This window comes from Paroedura picta, chromosome 9 (genome assembly GCF_049243985.1).
Source record: "Paroedura picta isolate Pp20150507F chromosome 9, Ppicta_v3.0, whole genome shotgun sequence".
Taxonomy (NCBI): Eukaryota; Metazoa; Chordata; class Lepidosauria; order Squamata; family Gekkonidae; genus Paroedura; species Paroedura picta.
The window spans coordinates 19,609,430-19,626,342 of record NC_135377.1 but is presented as its reverse complement, the minus strand read 5'-3'; the positions used below and the strand labels follow the sequence as shown (position 1 = coordinate 19,626,342).

General features: G+C 44.2%; 1 protein-coding gene across 5 annotated transcripts in view; it reads right to left on the bottom strand.

Annotated features, from left to right (window-relative positions):
• The window catches only part of NCALD (neurocalcin delta), a 91,262-nt gene that overhangs the window by 33,138 nt on the left and 41,211 nt on the right, over positions 1 to 16,913 (bottom strand). Inside the window, exon 1 of one of the 5 annotated variants that reach the window (XM_077351766.1) lies at positions 8,170 to 8,481. The exons of the other annotated variants lie outside the window; for them this stretch is intronic. The gene's annotated coding sequence lies outside the window, so the exon portion shown is untranslated. Of the gene's footprint in view, positions 1 to 8,169; positions 8,482 to 16,913 lie in introns of those variants that run through there. 5 annotated transcript variants of the gene reach the window in all.

Here is a 16,913-nt window from a genome sequence, read left to right as displayed (position 1 = left end):
CCTCTCCCTCTCCCTCTATCTGTCTGTCTGTCTGTCTGTCTGTCTATCTCTTTTTCTTGCCTTTTGGTACCAGTAGGGACCCTCCATCGTGTTAACGCAAGACATTTAAAAAATAAAAGAGATTTTAAACATAGGTAGAACACATTAATCTTATCTTTCCAGCAATACTCCACAAAATGGAAAGGGAAAAAATGTTTCTTTACAACACTCAAGAGACTGTAGTAAGCCAAACAGTAACAAGGCATGAAAGCAGGGAAAATACATGCAGCAACATTTCCAAGACTTTCAGGCCTTCCAGAAGCGATTGTTTCAAATGAGTAGCCGTGTTGGTCTGAAGTAGCACAATAAAATTAAGAGTCCAGCAGCACCTTTAAGACCAACAAAGATTTAATCAAGGCGTGAGCTTTCAAGTGCAAGCACTCTTCGTCAGACTATGATCTTCTTACATGACAGGGAACATTTAGCAAAAATCAATTCTGTTACATCACTAGACTGTGTCACAAGCAAATACAGGCCGGTTGTGTTGCTTTTCCTACAGAGATCATACGGAACAGCCATAAAATCATACTTCATCAGCTAACCATTTGCCAATCGTTTTGTAAAGTCCTCAAACAAACTCTTTCCTCCCACCTCATCCTGACATCTTTGTCCTAGAAAGAGGAGGACAAATTCAGACAGGAGCAGCTGCATGCAGGGAATGTTTTGCAAGCTTGGAGATGTTTACGGATTTCTACATCAAAAGAAGAAGGCCCTGTCCCTTTAGAGTTCCTCTGGCTTAGACGTGCCACAGCTGCTTCTAGCCGTCTCCCACTTTTCTCTGCCATTCCTTTGTGCTCTCCCGATGGGAGGCTGGGGAGAGGGAAGAGGCAGCCGGGCTCCTGTCAGTCAGAGCATGCGGAATCGCCAACGGCGGCGTAACAGCCAGGGGGTCCAGAAAACTTTCCGATCTTTCAGGTGCTGCTGACAGCAAGCGCTTTGTCTTGATTAGACAGGGTAGTTGTGGGCCTGCCCTCAATACAAGCGCTCCCCCACATCAGGAGTGCAATTGGCCTGCTCCAAACAAATTAGGCACCGTCAATCCGATTGATTTCCCTGGGCGAGAAGTAAGCACATGACTGTCAGTCTGCGGCAAAAAAAAAAAAAAAAATGGTTCCTTTAATGACAACAAAATCAAAATCAATAGGATTTCTTGGTTACGCTCTTTCTCCAACTGGCATTTTGCTGATCTTGGGGGGAGAGTCAGTCCAAGCTCTCGAGACATGGTGTGCTCTTTCCAAGGGTTCAGCCCTCTTGTGCCTTTCCTTCCATCATCCCTTCCCAGTTACCATTTCCCCTACCGTGCCACCGGAAGACTTTTGAGGGCTGTAAAAAAACGGTAAAGGCAACAATGATCAATCCCTGAAACAAGCCTTCCAGAAGTCCACTAGGGTGTGTGTGTGTGTTTGTGTGTGTGTTGGGGGGGGGGATCAAGAGAAATGGTACCCAATGAAGGAAACTGTGTGGAAAACCTCTGTGTGGAATTGCTCTTACAAAGGGGAGTGCTTCTGCATTTGCAGCTGCAGTACGTGCAAAACAGGGAGCCTTCACCCAATGAATGCCTCCCCAGTCTCCTTATCCCAGAGGGTTTCACAGGCACAGATCTCAAGGAGTCGTCTTCTTTTGGCTGGGTTCAGGGCAAATGCATGAGATCGCCTGCACAGCCAGCTATTCAAAGCAATGAAGAGGGAATCTGTTTCTGACATCTGACGGACAGATCTTGTTATAACTTCACACTTTTGCTTACATTTCTGAATGGCAAATGGTATCGTTGTCCGAGCCAGACTAATTGGCTTAAACCTTTGTGGACTAGGAACAGCTTCGTCCAGTACATGATGTGCCATTTGGTAGATGTGCATGCACACACGCATGCGCACACACACACACACACACACACACACACAGACGAGCAGAGAGAATTCTCAAGCCGCTGGAAAGGCATATCTTCACAAGAGAAGAAGATAGGGATTTTTTAAAATGAAAGCTGGGAATTCAGAGAACGGCTTAACCTTACTATTACAACAATATATTGATAGAATGATACTCCTGTGTTGATTTAAAAGAAAATATTGCTTTAGCCCTGGTATTCCCAGAGAAGGGGAGTGGCCACTCCTTGGGGATGGGGCAGGGAAATGTCAGTGTCGACTTCTCTGGCTGGCAGAAGGCACTCCCAAGTGGAGGTCTTTCATATTGCCCAGTCTTTTCCAGCTGTCCCCAACACCCGGTCTGGGGACCAGGACCGATCTGTGGATCAGTCGGCACCAGGCTGCGGCTCCTCCTCGTCCTCCTCCCCGGCTGCTGCCTCGAGGGCTGCCCTGCCACTCTGCTGCCGGCTCACCTTTGGTGCTTTCCAGCGGCCACCATGGCTGGGGCTCCCCCTCGTTGTGGCCCTGGGCAGCTACTGCTGGCAGCGCCCCCAGCAGGTGGCGGGAAATCAGGGGCGCTGGAAGATAAGCAAGTGGGGCAGGGGCTCAGGCGGCAGCAGTGACGTCCATCAGCAAAAGACTACCCCAGTAAAATTGTCAAGCGTTGACCGGTCCCCGGTGATAAAAAGATTGGGGACCACTGTTTTAAACTGTAGACGCAAAAGGTTGGACCTGTATGCAAAGAAGATACTCTGCCACTGAGCCATGGCCCCATCTTGTCTGTGTTCCTCAGGACCCAGGGTAGGGACCATGGACCCAACGCATGTACACTATAATATGCTGAACAACATACTGTCCTTAATTGTTTTCTTACTGCAACAGCCTTATTGCAATAACTCTTCCAGAACACAATTCTGGGAAATAATCGGTTTTTGCTAGGCTACCATGAGACATTTTCTGCTGAGAAAGCAGAAAGTCAAAGACAACAGCAGGCTTCAATGCTTATCTATTTTCAGAATTTCTGAGCAAATCCATTTAGTTTCTGGAGCTTGTATTGGGATTCTTGAATATGCGGGATTACAATTCTCTAATGAAAACAAAGCCAACCCAGAGAGAAAAGTCCAAACATATTGCCACTCTCAGAGCCTTGTATCCTCAACACAAAGTACAGGCAGATTTCATGAAAATCTGGTCCTCACTCAAACATATGGAGATAATGATTTGGTGTTATCCTTCAGACATGACTTTGGTGCTCTAATTTCCTCATTACGAAAACTGGAGGAAAACTGACAAATAATTCCGTTCTGCACACTAGAGAGCCAGCTTAAGAGTACTGGTTAAGAGCGGTGGCCTGTCATCTGAATAAGTGGGTTTGATTCCCCACTCCTCTACATGCAGCCAGCTGGGTCACCTTGGACCAGTCAGTCACAGTTCTCTCAGAGCTCTCTCAGTCTCACCTATCTCACAGGGGGTCTGTTGTGGGGAGAGGAAGTGTAGAATATACTATTAACAGAAGTATTAGACAGCTGCGGGAGTTGGGATGCAGGTTGGAAAGGCTGAGGTAGAACAGAGAGAATTTAAACACACAACCTACATCCATTGACCTACTCTAGTGTGTTAAATTATCTCTAAGCCTTATTAGACTAAATTCAGCTAAAGCAAAAATGCAGTGAGTGTATGGGGACAATCCAGTGGTTTTGCTTTCACAGAGCTTCATTGGCTAACCAGAGAGAAAACCCTAGAGAAGCCCTCCTCAATCTTTTGACCATGGAGAAGCCCTGAAATAATTTGATCAGGCTTCAAGGACCCCGAAAGTGATGTCAGCTGACTACGCTTCCCTGCCACGTGTCCACTCCCCCCGAAGGTGCATATTACCAGAAATGACATGACCACCCCCTATAATAGGCACGCTCGAGGAATGCTGAGGAGGGGGAGGGAGAGACAGGACTTGGTTTAAGGCAGGAGTAGGCATGCAGGCTCTGCCCCTTCCCAAGCACAGAAACCCCAAGAGAACTTATTCACACTCCGGAGGGGGGGAAGAGGGGAACAATGGAAGTGGCCAATTCTGTAGCTTGTGGCCAGGTCCATTAAGGCAGGAGGGGTAAGGTTGCGGCACCCCTTTGGAGTTTCTGTGGACCCCAGCGGTCCACGGACCCCTGGTTGGGAACCCCTGTCCTAAAATGCTAAAAGATTTTCCAAAGTGAAACCCTCTCCATTATAGTTAGCACCTTAAGAAACCTTGTCCAGCTCAATCTGATGGAATGCCTTCACCAGGAATAAAGTTTCTGCCATGGGGGGGAGTTCCTTTCAAGGTTGCAATCTGCCTTGTTATAGGAGAAGATGGATAAATAAAGGAGCTACTTTTCTCCAGAGTCTTTGGCTAAGAAGGCTTTCTGTTCCCATCAACCTTTTGGCTTCAGATGAGCCACTCTGTATAGCAGAAATGGGGAATTTGAAAGTATCAGAAATGGAGATTCCTGTAATGGTATCGTTCTTGGTAGACTGCGCTGGAAGACTGAAAGCAGAGCACAAGGACAGCCGCAACTGATTTCTGATGACCGTCTAACTAGCAGAAGTTGCTTGTGGAGATGCACTACAAGGGGAAATGCCTGTGCGAAGCTACCTTGTTCAAAGAGCGGGTGAGTGCTAACAATAAAGCGCCCTTCAGACATTACTGCAGGAAAATGGAAGCTGATTTGCTGTGGGATCTTAGAGTGCTGCGGCAACGTTTAATAGGCTGCTACAATGTGGAGAAGCAAAATGCTCTTTGCTGTGTCACTGTCCTGCAGCTGAGATCAGGGGGTGGCCCAATCGATTTGCTCTGCTCGGTGGGCAGCAGGCTTTTAACATCACAGCAGCCCTGTGGCTTGGACCCATTGAAACGAGGCTCCCACCCCAATGCTGTTGTACTGAAAGGGCCTCCACGTGACTGTAAGTTCAGATTTTTCCCCCTGCCTCCCAAGCAGCTGCATTTGGCAGCTCTTGTAAGGGCAGAAAGATGGGATATAAATGTTGTAAATAACAAATAAATAATTCAGAGATCTTTCCTAGAGCCAGATAACCAGGGAGAAAGGGGAGGCTGCCAAACTGTGACATTATCTATTATGGGAACCAGCACCACTTCTGTATTGTCATCCGTCTCGCCAGAAAGTGCAGGCAGGCGTGAGTGTTAAGATCACAGCAGGGGAGCTGGCAAAATCGCCCTCCTGGTTCCAGCTGGCAGTGACTTCATGGCCCGCCATTCTTTCGGAAGAGTGCTACAGTGACAGATGCTTTTAAAATGCGATTTCTTCTGGATTCTCCGATGGGAAAAACTTGGAAACCAACCCAAGGAGGTTCAGCACCTAGCTCTGTCACAAATAAGGTATTTTCCCCCTCCCCACTGTAAAATTTCATAGCCAACTCATTGCTCACTGCCTTTCAGGTATTGGTTTTTCATTCTACTTCCACAGCTGTTCTCCAGCCAGGGTTTTCAGCTGCACAGCCCAGAAGACAGAACTTATTAAAATAAATAGGTCGGGATATGTTTAAGTAAAACTCAGCAGGTAGAAGGAAGTTTCCTCTGCTGACTCTTCCCAGTAAGCCTTCCCCATCCTGCATAGGCAGCACTGGGCTCTTGGGTGTTTCCTTTCTAACATTCAGCTCCACTTTTAGCCAAGAAGTATACAAAATCATTTGTCCTTCGCTGCATACAAACCCGTGAATCTCCCAAGCCACTGGAAATCTCACACCAGAATACAGGTTTTTAAACTTTTCAGATCCAAAACTTTGATCGACAGAGCAACCTGTCCACTTTTCTGAAAATTGCTAGCAGGAAAGAGGTCTTATACAATGGAAATCACTAGTCCACAATGGTTCTGACTTTTGAAAATATTGATCCACATTCTTTTAATAACTTTGTGGCATTACTGCAGCAGGAGCACTGGCGTTTTAACAATACAATCCATTGGCTTATGCTCTTTGGTAATGACAAGGGCAGACTGTCTGGTTAGTGCCCTTAAGTACTATGGGGGGGAGGCACACAGCTCAGAATCACTCAAAGTCCACATGCATTTTTTTTCTAATGCAAAAAGGCTGGAAGCTACATCAAGGACAGGACATATTAAAAAATATTTTAAACATGTCTTTTCTTTTCAACTCTTTTAAAATATGTATCTTTCTGGAATGCAGCACGGTCTGCAAGTCCCATAATGTTTCTGTTCTGAATTATTTACAAGGGTGATCAGTAGTATGTTTTGTTCATTCAGGCCTATATGAGCAGGCATCTTACTGCTGCTCAGTGCAATTTCTCTCTTTTGAAATACTTGGTAATTGTTGGAAGTAATCATGTGTTTATAATTCTTTGACCCTCCTGGGATGTTCGGCACACCAGAATCATGTACTTCGATTACATACAGGCCCACAGATTGGCAGTTCTCAACTTAACATGAGGCCTTTGGACACCGGGCTTCATGGTGTTAACAAAACAGATGAGTCACTGTACTAACACTAATCAGACACACAGGAACTCTGCCCGAAACCTGATTTTAAGGAAAAGATTACACAGCTGCTTACAAGGGCATAAGCAGATGCACATGATAAACAGAAGCCCTGAGCATGCAAACCATGCCAACTTTCCATAAAAAGAAGAAACATCTAACATCACTGATAAAAATTAGACCATGAGCTATATCCAGGTGAGGCTGTCACCTCTTAATTCTGACATGATCGACAAACTGTACGTTGTCAAATGATGGATTTCTTCCATTCTTTCAAAGCAGACACTTCAGGAAAAGTCTGCGCCATTCATTCTCCATCAAGGTACACATACTGAGGGAGACATTTCCCGACAACAGAGAAACATCCATTCGTAGCTCCTCATTTGCAGAGGTTTGTTCACTGCTAAGGCCTTCCTTTATTGTCCTTTTTGCTCTAAGGAAGGCTAAAGGGTGCAGTGCACCTTGGATTGGACTGGGAAGAATCCAACACCTGCCTTCTGGTGTGTTGGATTTACCCAGATTCTCTGCTGAAAGGAATCACATGTGACAGCAAGGAAGGGAACTGGGTTAGATTAGGTAAAAAAGATGCTGGATTCAACCTATTGTATGACCATCATGAAGACACCTGAAGTAACATACATGGTAGAGATTTCCAGTCTTCTATCAGGAGAAGTAAAGAAGAAACATCAGTACAGTTAGAGAAATGAAAAACACAATAGAGAAAGATCATTTAGGTGCTCTTTCATTCCACATAGCCCTTCTTCTTATTCTGCCACTGATAATGCCAATATTTGCCATACACACCCATCTTAGAGCTTTGGCTCTGATCCTGCAATAAAAAAAAGAGAGAGAGAGCACATACTGAGTGTGTAGTTGGCAGCAATACTCATAAATGGATGATGTTCACCAACAGTCATGGCTGTGGCTGGGTCTGTAAACCTGCTGAGGACCAAGCTTCTTATACCAATGCATTAAGGGTTAAGAAAGCCACCCTGGCCATAGGTATCTGAGACCTTTGCACACCTCGTGGTGCTTAGGAAGGGAGAATGACGGAAGTGTTGGAGTTATAATTTAAATGAACAGGTGGTTCCCTTCTCTGTCTTGCTCCTTGCATTTCTAGTACATTTTGGAGTTGGGGCTCCTGGTGGCTATATGTGCCTGGCATTCCGCACCAAAGCACCTGCAAAGTTTCTGAGAGAAGACAAGTATTATTTCACTGCCACTCCTACTTTATTGTTACACCTTGGGTGTTTGTTGCTTGTGTAAAGAGCTTCCTATGTGCCAAGACCTTCCTCTCACCAAAGTTCCCCATCACTTATATGCTCATAGTACCAAAAATCAAGGATGGGTCAGGCTGATGTTGTTCCATCCGTTGGCACAAAAGCTCTATCTGAGCTAATATCCTCCTGGTGATGGTGATGTTCAACAAACAGCTATAGAGTTAGTCAAAATCTTATCCTCCAGTGTGATGGGGTGAGGACAGAGAGCCAGGATGGGACAGGATACCCAGTGAACTTAATAGTATTTTTTTACTTATCCCTTTTCTTTATGGAAGTTAGTGGGAGTGGAGGAAAGGACTAATCCTTGAGCAAATGCAGGATTCGGATTAAGCGCCAGTCTTTCTCACCAGATCTAGCCATTTTGCCCATTTACTGGCTAACTACTGTGAATATAGGCTACCTTTCACAAACACCTCTTGAGGCAATGAACTGCACAATATTGGGGCACAGTCCCAGCCAAACTAACATCTGCGAAGTCTGATTCCGGCATAAAAACATCATACACATTACCTTGAAACCCTGGCAACAGACTGTATTTTCAGATTGTATTCTGTATTTTGATTCGATGGCACAGCAGGAATTCTTGCACAGATCCTATTCCTTCACAGGGGTTGTGAATTGAGGACAGGCTCTCATATTAAAATTCTTCCTTTCTCGCACAGGCTGCCCTTTCCATCCAAGCCTGGATTTTATACTTTCTGATTCCATCTGTCCCCCAGGATGGAGCACGTTTTCCTTTTAATTGCCTGTTTTAAATGTAATTAGTTTTATATTTTGACTGAATTTTAATTAATTGTTGCTAGCAACCCCAAGACAGTTGTTGGAGAGGGGTGGCCTAAAAATATAATAAATAAAAATAATTAATAAACAAAGCATGTGACACTAAAACCAACATCACACCTATGGCAAATGTTCACATCATTGAGAAGATTAAGCTAAGATTGCCCCTAGTTTTCCATTTTCATTGCACAATGGAATCCCCTCAGAATTACCATTGATTTCCAACCTACAGAGGTACATCCCACTGAAGAAATTGAGTATCTTCTGAGGACAGACTCTCAAGCATCATACCCCACTGAGCCCCCTCCCTAAACTCTACCCTTCTCAGAACCTGCCCCCAGATCTCCACAAATTTCCCAAGATGGAGTTGCCAGTCTTAATCCTAACCCAGTCCTGCCACTCCACTGAGCAATGTTTGAGGCCTGCCTGCAGCCTAAGAAGCTTTCCTCCAATTTAGATGGCTCTTCCATTGGAGGAAGAACCACCTTGGTTAGAGCACGACTCCTCAGAATGGAAGAAGACTCCTTAGAAACTAGCTAGGTCCACTCTATCTGCACTTTTGGACAAATTCACAGCCTACTTCAGAAGCATAATTAGCTGAATGTTACATATTTATTTGTTTACACATTTATACCCTTCCTTTCTCAAAAGTGCATGGGAAATTGCAACATTTACAGTCACAACAAAATGACAACAATACACCTGAATCTTAGGTACTGGTACGAATCCCTCTTGATTCTTGATATACTATCCACAAATTCACAAGCATGTAATATACTTTGCCCTAAGCCTCGGGGCAGGAGGTATATAAGTGTAATAAATAAATGACCATAACCCTGTTAGACAGGGACAGTAAGCATGAGCAGGCTGATGGAATGTATTGCCTATCAACTTCTTAAGAAGTTCCCAACTTTCTGAAGAGCTGCATTGTATAGTATGACTTAAAACTGCGGTCAACAGCTGTTACAATTTAACTTTGCAGAATTTACAATATTCATTTGTAAAAAGCAGAGGGCCCTTCTAAAAATAAAGTTGGGTCAGTTTTTTTAAAAAAGACACCATTAGCCTCTTTTCAAGAAAATGAAAATGATCCATGGCCATTATATCTGCAAGCCAAAAAGTGTTTAATTTTCCCCAGTCTCTGTGCACCAAAATCTCTGGGGTAAGAAAGAATCTCGAAGTAGGTAAGATCATACTAGAGGAGCTCACCCGGCCCCACCCCAGAGATTAAAGGTAAAGGTAAAGGTATCCCCTGTGCAAGCACCAGGTCATGTCAGACCCTTGGGGTGACGCCCTCTAGCGTTTTCATGGCAGACTCAATACGGGGTGGTTTGCCAGTGCCTTCCCCAGTCATTACCGTTTACCCCCCAGCAAGCTGGGTACTCATTTTACCGACCTCAGAAGGATGGAAGACTGAGTCAACCTTGAGCCGGCTGCTGGGATCGAACTCCCAGCCTCATGGGCAGAGCTTTCAGACTGCTGCCTTACCACTCTGTGCCACAAGAGGCTAGAGCTAGATAAACTGAGCCGTCAAGTTGCTATCAACTGTTATAGGACTGTGATCTGCTTTAGGACTACAGGAGCCACTGTACTGTCCATCTACCCAGCCTTGTTCTTTCTCCAGCCCAGGGTGAGCCACACAAGTGCATGACTGTAAGCACACACTAGCTTGGATGGACTACCCGTCTGCAAAGAGCTTTCTTGATTTTTCTCATTTTGCTCCCTCTGAACTCTCTGTACAGTCCACACAGTGGCAACCAGCTTTCCAAGATCTAGATGAAGGCTCCTTTACTTGCTATAACAAGGAAAGCATAGACTGTTATTACCCTGAATGGTGACAAGGGGTTCCCTTCATGACATACATCTGGGACCTTGAAATAACACTCAAAGTGTCTTATGCAGAAAAAAAAATTGTCATGCTGAGAATCAGCAGAATGACTCTTCTAGAACAGTGTTGGCATTTAATTTTCAACTGACGATAACCTAAAGCCAGCAAATAACTGTTTATTAAATGCATTTAAAACAAATAGCCCTTGATCCACTCACCCTGCACCTCCTACCTTCACGCATGGATGACCTCTTCTGCATAGAACCTATGCTGTATTGCCTTGCACTCACCACATGTCCTGTACCCTGTATTGTTGCAGAATACAAATCCTATGTACAAATGCATAGAGAACACAGCCATAAACACAGTGAGGTTGGAAGCAGGGCTGGCAAGAAGGCGGATCTTCATAATATACAGAATTGTCATTTGAATACCAATATAGAAGTCCTTAAGTATAACCATATTCAGATGCTACTTAGAATCATAGAACCATAGAGTTGGAAGTGGCCATACAGCGCATCTAGCCTAACCCTCTGCTCAATGCAGTATCATTCTAAAGCAGGGGTAATCAAACTGTGGCCCTCCAGATGTCCATGGACTACAATTCCCAGGAGCCCCTGCCAGCATTCGCTGGCAGGGGCTCCTGGGAATTGTAGTCCATGGATATCTGGAGGGCCGCAGTTTGATTACCCCTGGTCTGAAGGATCTGTCCAGGTGCTGCTTAAAGACCACCAGTGAGGGGGAGCTCCCTGTTTTATAGTGTAGCCCTGAACAATGGTATGCCCATCAAAATCCACTGATTTATTTATTTTTAGATCTGTATGCTGCCTTTTCCCGGAGGCTCAGGATGGCTCACAGCATTCTGTAAAATACATAATATTAAATACATTTCTATAAATGCAGTTTAAAATTAGTCCATTTAATTTAATTAAGAGCCATGTCAAGTCATCCCCTTTCCTCTGGCAGGAGAAGGGGGTCCATAAATTGCATTATTGGTGCTTAATTGGCAGGGATTTTAATTTAGAAAATGCACCGTTTTAGAAATACAGGAAGCCTGTCTACCTGGGCAAGTGGCCGCATCACTCATTTTATTCCGCCTAACTCGGTGACGGTGTATCCCCAGATAAAGAGCAGTCATGAATGAAGAGCACCATACTCTGGCTGCATGAAAGGACTAAAGAGTTCTAGTTGATTCAAGCCAATGGCCCATCATCATCAACAACCTCATTGCAACAGCATCTGTATAGCACAAAAGGGCTCTTCATATTAATTGTGTCAAATCTCCTTCCTACAGCACTAAGCCCAGGGCATGTTCTTCACGGGAAGGGAAACACTGCCCATCCCAATTTGACAGCTTAAAACAACAAAAGAATGGGTAACGGAAAGGAAAAGAAAGAAATTGGCATTAGTGACACTTCAGAGGGCAAGAGAACTTGGAATGCTAGCTGTCAAAACCTATTCCGTGCTGCCCGTGATCCTTGATTGGGTGCCAAGTGCTGGAAGTCATGCCATGCCAGCGTGAGAAGAGAAGCCCAGAAAGCTTTTGTAAATCTCCTGGAGAAGGGCAGATCTGAAGTTAACAGCTAAAGCTGCTTTCTCCAGGACTGAAAGAGCCTTGACATAACCTCCAGCCACGGATCTGCTGAATGGCTGCACTTGCACAGCAGAAAATCCACAGCAATTGCAGAGGGAGTTTGTTAGCCTTGGATGAGAGACTGATGGGAATGAGCACTTAGATGCTTTCTTGGGATCCTTCCAAGGAAGAAATGGCAAAGGAGAATGGGATCTTATCCTTTCCAAGGTTTCAGTGGGTGCACTTTTTCCTTGCTAGATCACACAAGTGACTAACTGCATATCCAGTTTTAGATTATTCTTGAGGGACTGGATCTTGAAGTGCTTTCCAAAACCCTACTGGTGATGAATGTGGCATGAATTGCTAATTCTGGGTTAATGGAGCATACATGAACAACTTCATTGGGTCCCAGTTGATTTTCAGGTGTACCTGAAGGCACTAGTTTTGACCTGAAAGTTCCAGGTCACTTAAAAGATTATCCACTTCCACGGGAAACTCCCTGATTCCTGAGGTCATGTCCTGAGGTTAGCAGGCATCCACAATATAATACTGTCATTGATGGGGACATCCATATCAGACTCTCCAGCAGGTTCCTATTCCAGAAAGTTTTTGGTGAAGACTGAGGATGAAGATTTGATGCTGTTGAATGGTTTACCTTTCTGTTACTAGCTATGATTTTGTTGGTTTTATATGGAAAACTGTTTTGTATTGTTATAACGTTATGGATTTGTAAGACACTGGGAACTTTTTACTAGGCAGAAGCAAACATAACATTAAAACAATCTAGTTTTTCAACATATTAGAATGAAAAAGTGAGAACTAAAATCCCTGGAAAAGAGGTACCATCGCCATTCAAAAGTACTTCTAGATCTTACCTCCCTAACAAATAGCACCCTGAGAGTCAATCCATCACAGAGGATGCCAAATCACTTTAAATGTGATTTGGCAGCTGGACTTTCCTGGGCAGAACAGGAAAATCTACTTCTAAAGTGCATTGAAAGTGCATTATCCAGACTAGGCGGAATGCACATTGAGTTGAGCAATTACTAGAGAATGAAAATGCACTGAGTCATGTGCTGAGAGACTTGCACAAATTTAATTGCCTATGTTCTTTGCCTAGTCTGTGGATGGATTGTTTATGTTTCAGTTCCAGATTTTTCACACTGGAAGCTATTGTATCGCATTAGCTTCTGTGATATTGGATTGTTTTATGGGTTTATAGGACTCCTCCTAGAGCTGGTTTCTCATAAGCTATCAGACAACACTGAGACACAAATGAATGAAGCCAAAACAAAGCAAAAAAACCCAACACACTATGGGGTATCGTGAACATTACAGATGCACAAGCAAGGATAAGGCCAGCAGTGCATGAACAGAAAGGAAAATGTATTTTGGGCAGTTCTGTTAATGCAAATAGTAGTGCAACAGATGCTGCAACACATGGCACATTTGCATGTTTATGCAATAAGAATGTGTATACAGAGCAACAGAATGTACAAAATATGATGTACATTAATTTGGTTAGTTTTGCAACTGTATTATAAGAAATGCCTTGAGCATTGCCTTGTGTACATGGAAAACTTCCATAGGATCTAATCCTAGATATGTTTTCTGGAGCACATTGCTACAGAGTCAATTATTGTTAGCACATTACCTTGCACAGACTGTGCGGGATGGTAGGGAGCACCCTATAGAGAGAATGTAAGTCAAAATGGCACATTCAAAATTATTTTACATGGGGAGAATGCCAAGGCAGGGACCAGAATCCTGGGCAGTTTTTCACTGGGATCACATCTATTGGATGTAGAATGGCATGGAATTAGTTCAGTCTTGGAAACCAAACAGGGTTTGTTACTTGGATGAAGGACCACAGGGGAAGACTATGCAAAGGGAGACAGTGGTCAACCACCTCTGCTTCTCATTTGCACTGAAAGCCCTTTGCTGGGGTTGTGATAAGTCAGTTGCAATTTGACAACACATACTACGTATAAGAGCCTCTTGTGGCGCAGAGTGGTAAGGCAGAAGACATGCAGTCTGAAAGCTCTGCCCATGAGGCTGGGAGTTCAATCCCAGCAGCCGGCTCAAGGTTGACTCAGCCTTCCATCCTTCCGAGGTCGGTAAAATGAGTACCCAGCTTGCTGGGGGGTAAACGGTAATGACTGGGTAAGGCACTGGCAAACCACCCCGTATTGAGTCTGCCATGAAAATGCTAGAGGGTCAGACATGACCCAGTGCTTGCACAGGGGATACCTTTACCTTTACCTTACTATGTACACGTCACACCTATTGTGTGGACAGACATTACAGCAACAGCTGAGGAGGGAAACTGTTGCAGGAAATCACCATATGAATGCAATGCTCCACTTTGCAAACCAGCATAAACATTGTATCTGGCGTCCTATCTGCAACTACACCTGGATTGGAGGAATAACATTACTTTTCTTTTGAGTTTTAAAGAATTCTTACGCTTTAACTTACTAATGTAGGCTCTATGATCCTCTCACCCTTACACAACACACAGAAATTTCTCTACAAGTATCTGCGGCTCTTAGTGAATCATCTGTCTGTAGAGAAATTAATAAACAAACAGTCAAAATGTATTCTTCTAAATGAAAGTGTTTTATATTGCCATCTGCGATCTAGTGGACTGAACAAGAATAGCATAATTATGCATCTGCTCTTTTACTCTTATTAATGACTGTAAAATAAGCACAATATGTTGAAGGTTGTCGTCATAGTAACAGAAACACAAGCCTAGTAATAACCAGGGGGAAAGCTGCAGTTACAATTTATAGGGGGGAAATTCGACATGTTTCCCCCCAGGTACGGAGAAGAAGAACTGGAGAATAAATGCATATTTAATTTTATTTGTTATTGCATTTTTAACCTACCCTTCCCCAAAGGCTCATGGTGCGTAATAACATATAAAATACGCAATGTTGTGAGTTTTACGATTTTAATAAAAATCTTAACTTTAAATCACTTAAAATACAGCCTTCTAAAAATACAAAAAAACAGCACTGCCGTTTGCCTGGCACTCTTATTGAGAAGAGGATGGAAAACAATATATAAGATATTGTTTGTCACATGGTATTTTTGGACGGGTTCAGGCAGGGAGGCCAAGTAGAATGTTGATGTCTTCCCAGGCCTCAACCACAGGCCCTGCGGAAGTGCTTAAGCTCCTGCAGGGCCCTGATTTCAACAGGCTGGGGTCAGAACTAGGTTTGGGCGCTTTGGCCACTGAAGAGCTCTGCGCCTGCATGTGGGCGATAGCTGGTGCGCTGGCACCGGTGCCACCCCTCCCCTCGTGCCGCGGTGCTGGCTGCTTCAGGGTGGAATGGCTGCTTTGGCAGCTGAAGCACCCAACCCTAGTCAGGACTGAGAAGCTACAGCCCAGGCTAAAGCCATTTTAACTCCTTTGGGGTCAGGGATCCTGAGTAGATTTTCTTAGCTTGAGCTAAGGATTCTTTGGTGGACTTAAAGTGGATTCACCACCCTAAAAATCACTAGTGACTGGAGAACAACCAGCAGGCAACCAGCAGAAGGAAGGTCTGGAGGCTCAAATGCACTAAAATCATCTGCAGCATCTCTCCTTTGCTCCCGCCTCCCTCACCCTTGTTTCTGGGAATGAGAATTACTTTTTAAAAAATGGTGAACTTCCTGGAGCAACGAATAGGTGGACACACAAGTAGGCAATGCCAGAAATAAAAGAATATTTCATTCAACAAAGTGTGCCTCTTGAAAGTTTTCTTTCCCTCCCCCCCCAAAATCACGAACAATATTAATTTACTCATTTATCAAAAGACTCAGCCACTTCGGCTTCGGCACTCATAGAAGTCAATGGCACCACAGAATATAATGAGAATGTCAGCATTCCTGCCTTTTCCGGGTCCTGGGGGCACAGAGGGGTTGAAGTACAGCCTCCAAACATTCAGGGTAGCTCCAGGAGGCTCTTCCCTGACTCCCCTCCAAATTTCAAAATGATTGGTCCAAGGGGTCCACGTCTAGGGACGCCATTTAATCTTTCCCTGTAAACGCAGTAAAGATGGCTGTAAAACTGGCATGGTGTGAGACCCAAGTGGAGTAGAGAGATTAAAGGAAGGAAAGCAAAAGGTGACCTAGGATCAGAGTTCCCAACCCTCAAGTATGACCTTTCTCTGGACTACAGAGTTCAGTTCCCTTGGACAAAATGGCAGCTTTGAAGAGTGGACTGTAAGGCATTATATCCCATGGAGGCTTCTTCCCTCTCCAAACTCTGTCCTGACCAGGCTCCACCTCCAAATCTCCAGGTCTCAGTGGGCAATACTGCTGAGAAATGTGCTAGAATGACTGAAGGCATCAGCAACTCACTATGACCATCCAAGACCATGGAAGATGCCAGTCAAGGAGGATGACCAGATGCAAAAGTGAATAGTGCTCCTTTACTAGTTGCAGGAACTTCTTGCAAGCGCCTAAATGTAAAACACCCCAAAACCCTGCATCTCAGTTAACCTGAATGAATAGTGGTTGGAGATAGCTTTCATCGTCACCGGGGCTGCCACTGGTTTCCTTGCGTGGCATTTTATTTTTGCAACAGAGCTGTGAGAAATTAGAACAGATGTTTAGATGTGAAGGGAGGGGAATTCTTATTGCTGCTCTATTTACTTCCTCTTGCAAGGTCTGCTTACTGTTCCCCTCAGAACAAGAAAGAGAACCTCTAAGTGACTTAGTATCTACCTGGAAGAAGCCTGAATGCGCTGCTCTTCTGAAGCATGAGAAATCAGGGAAGTTCTGGGCAGTAAATGATCCCCCCCTCCCCCTGCCTTAACTGAAGCTTTTGTGCCTAAAAATTAGGTCAGCAAATGTATTGGCTGAACAGCTGAATCTTGTAGCGATGCTTATAATGGACTGAAACATGAACTCATTCTGTCAACAGAGAGTGATTTTTGACAACTTTATATAACCATATTTTTTTTAAAAAAATAACATCCACATGTTTACGTGTCTAAACAATATTACAACTCTTCTTCAAAAGTGAAGACAGGCTTATGGCTTGGTTCTTTTAAGACCCAAGTCAGTCAGGCCTGAGAAAGT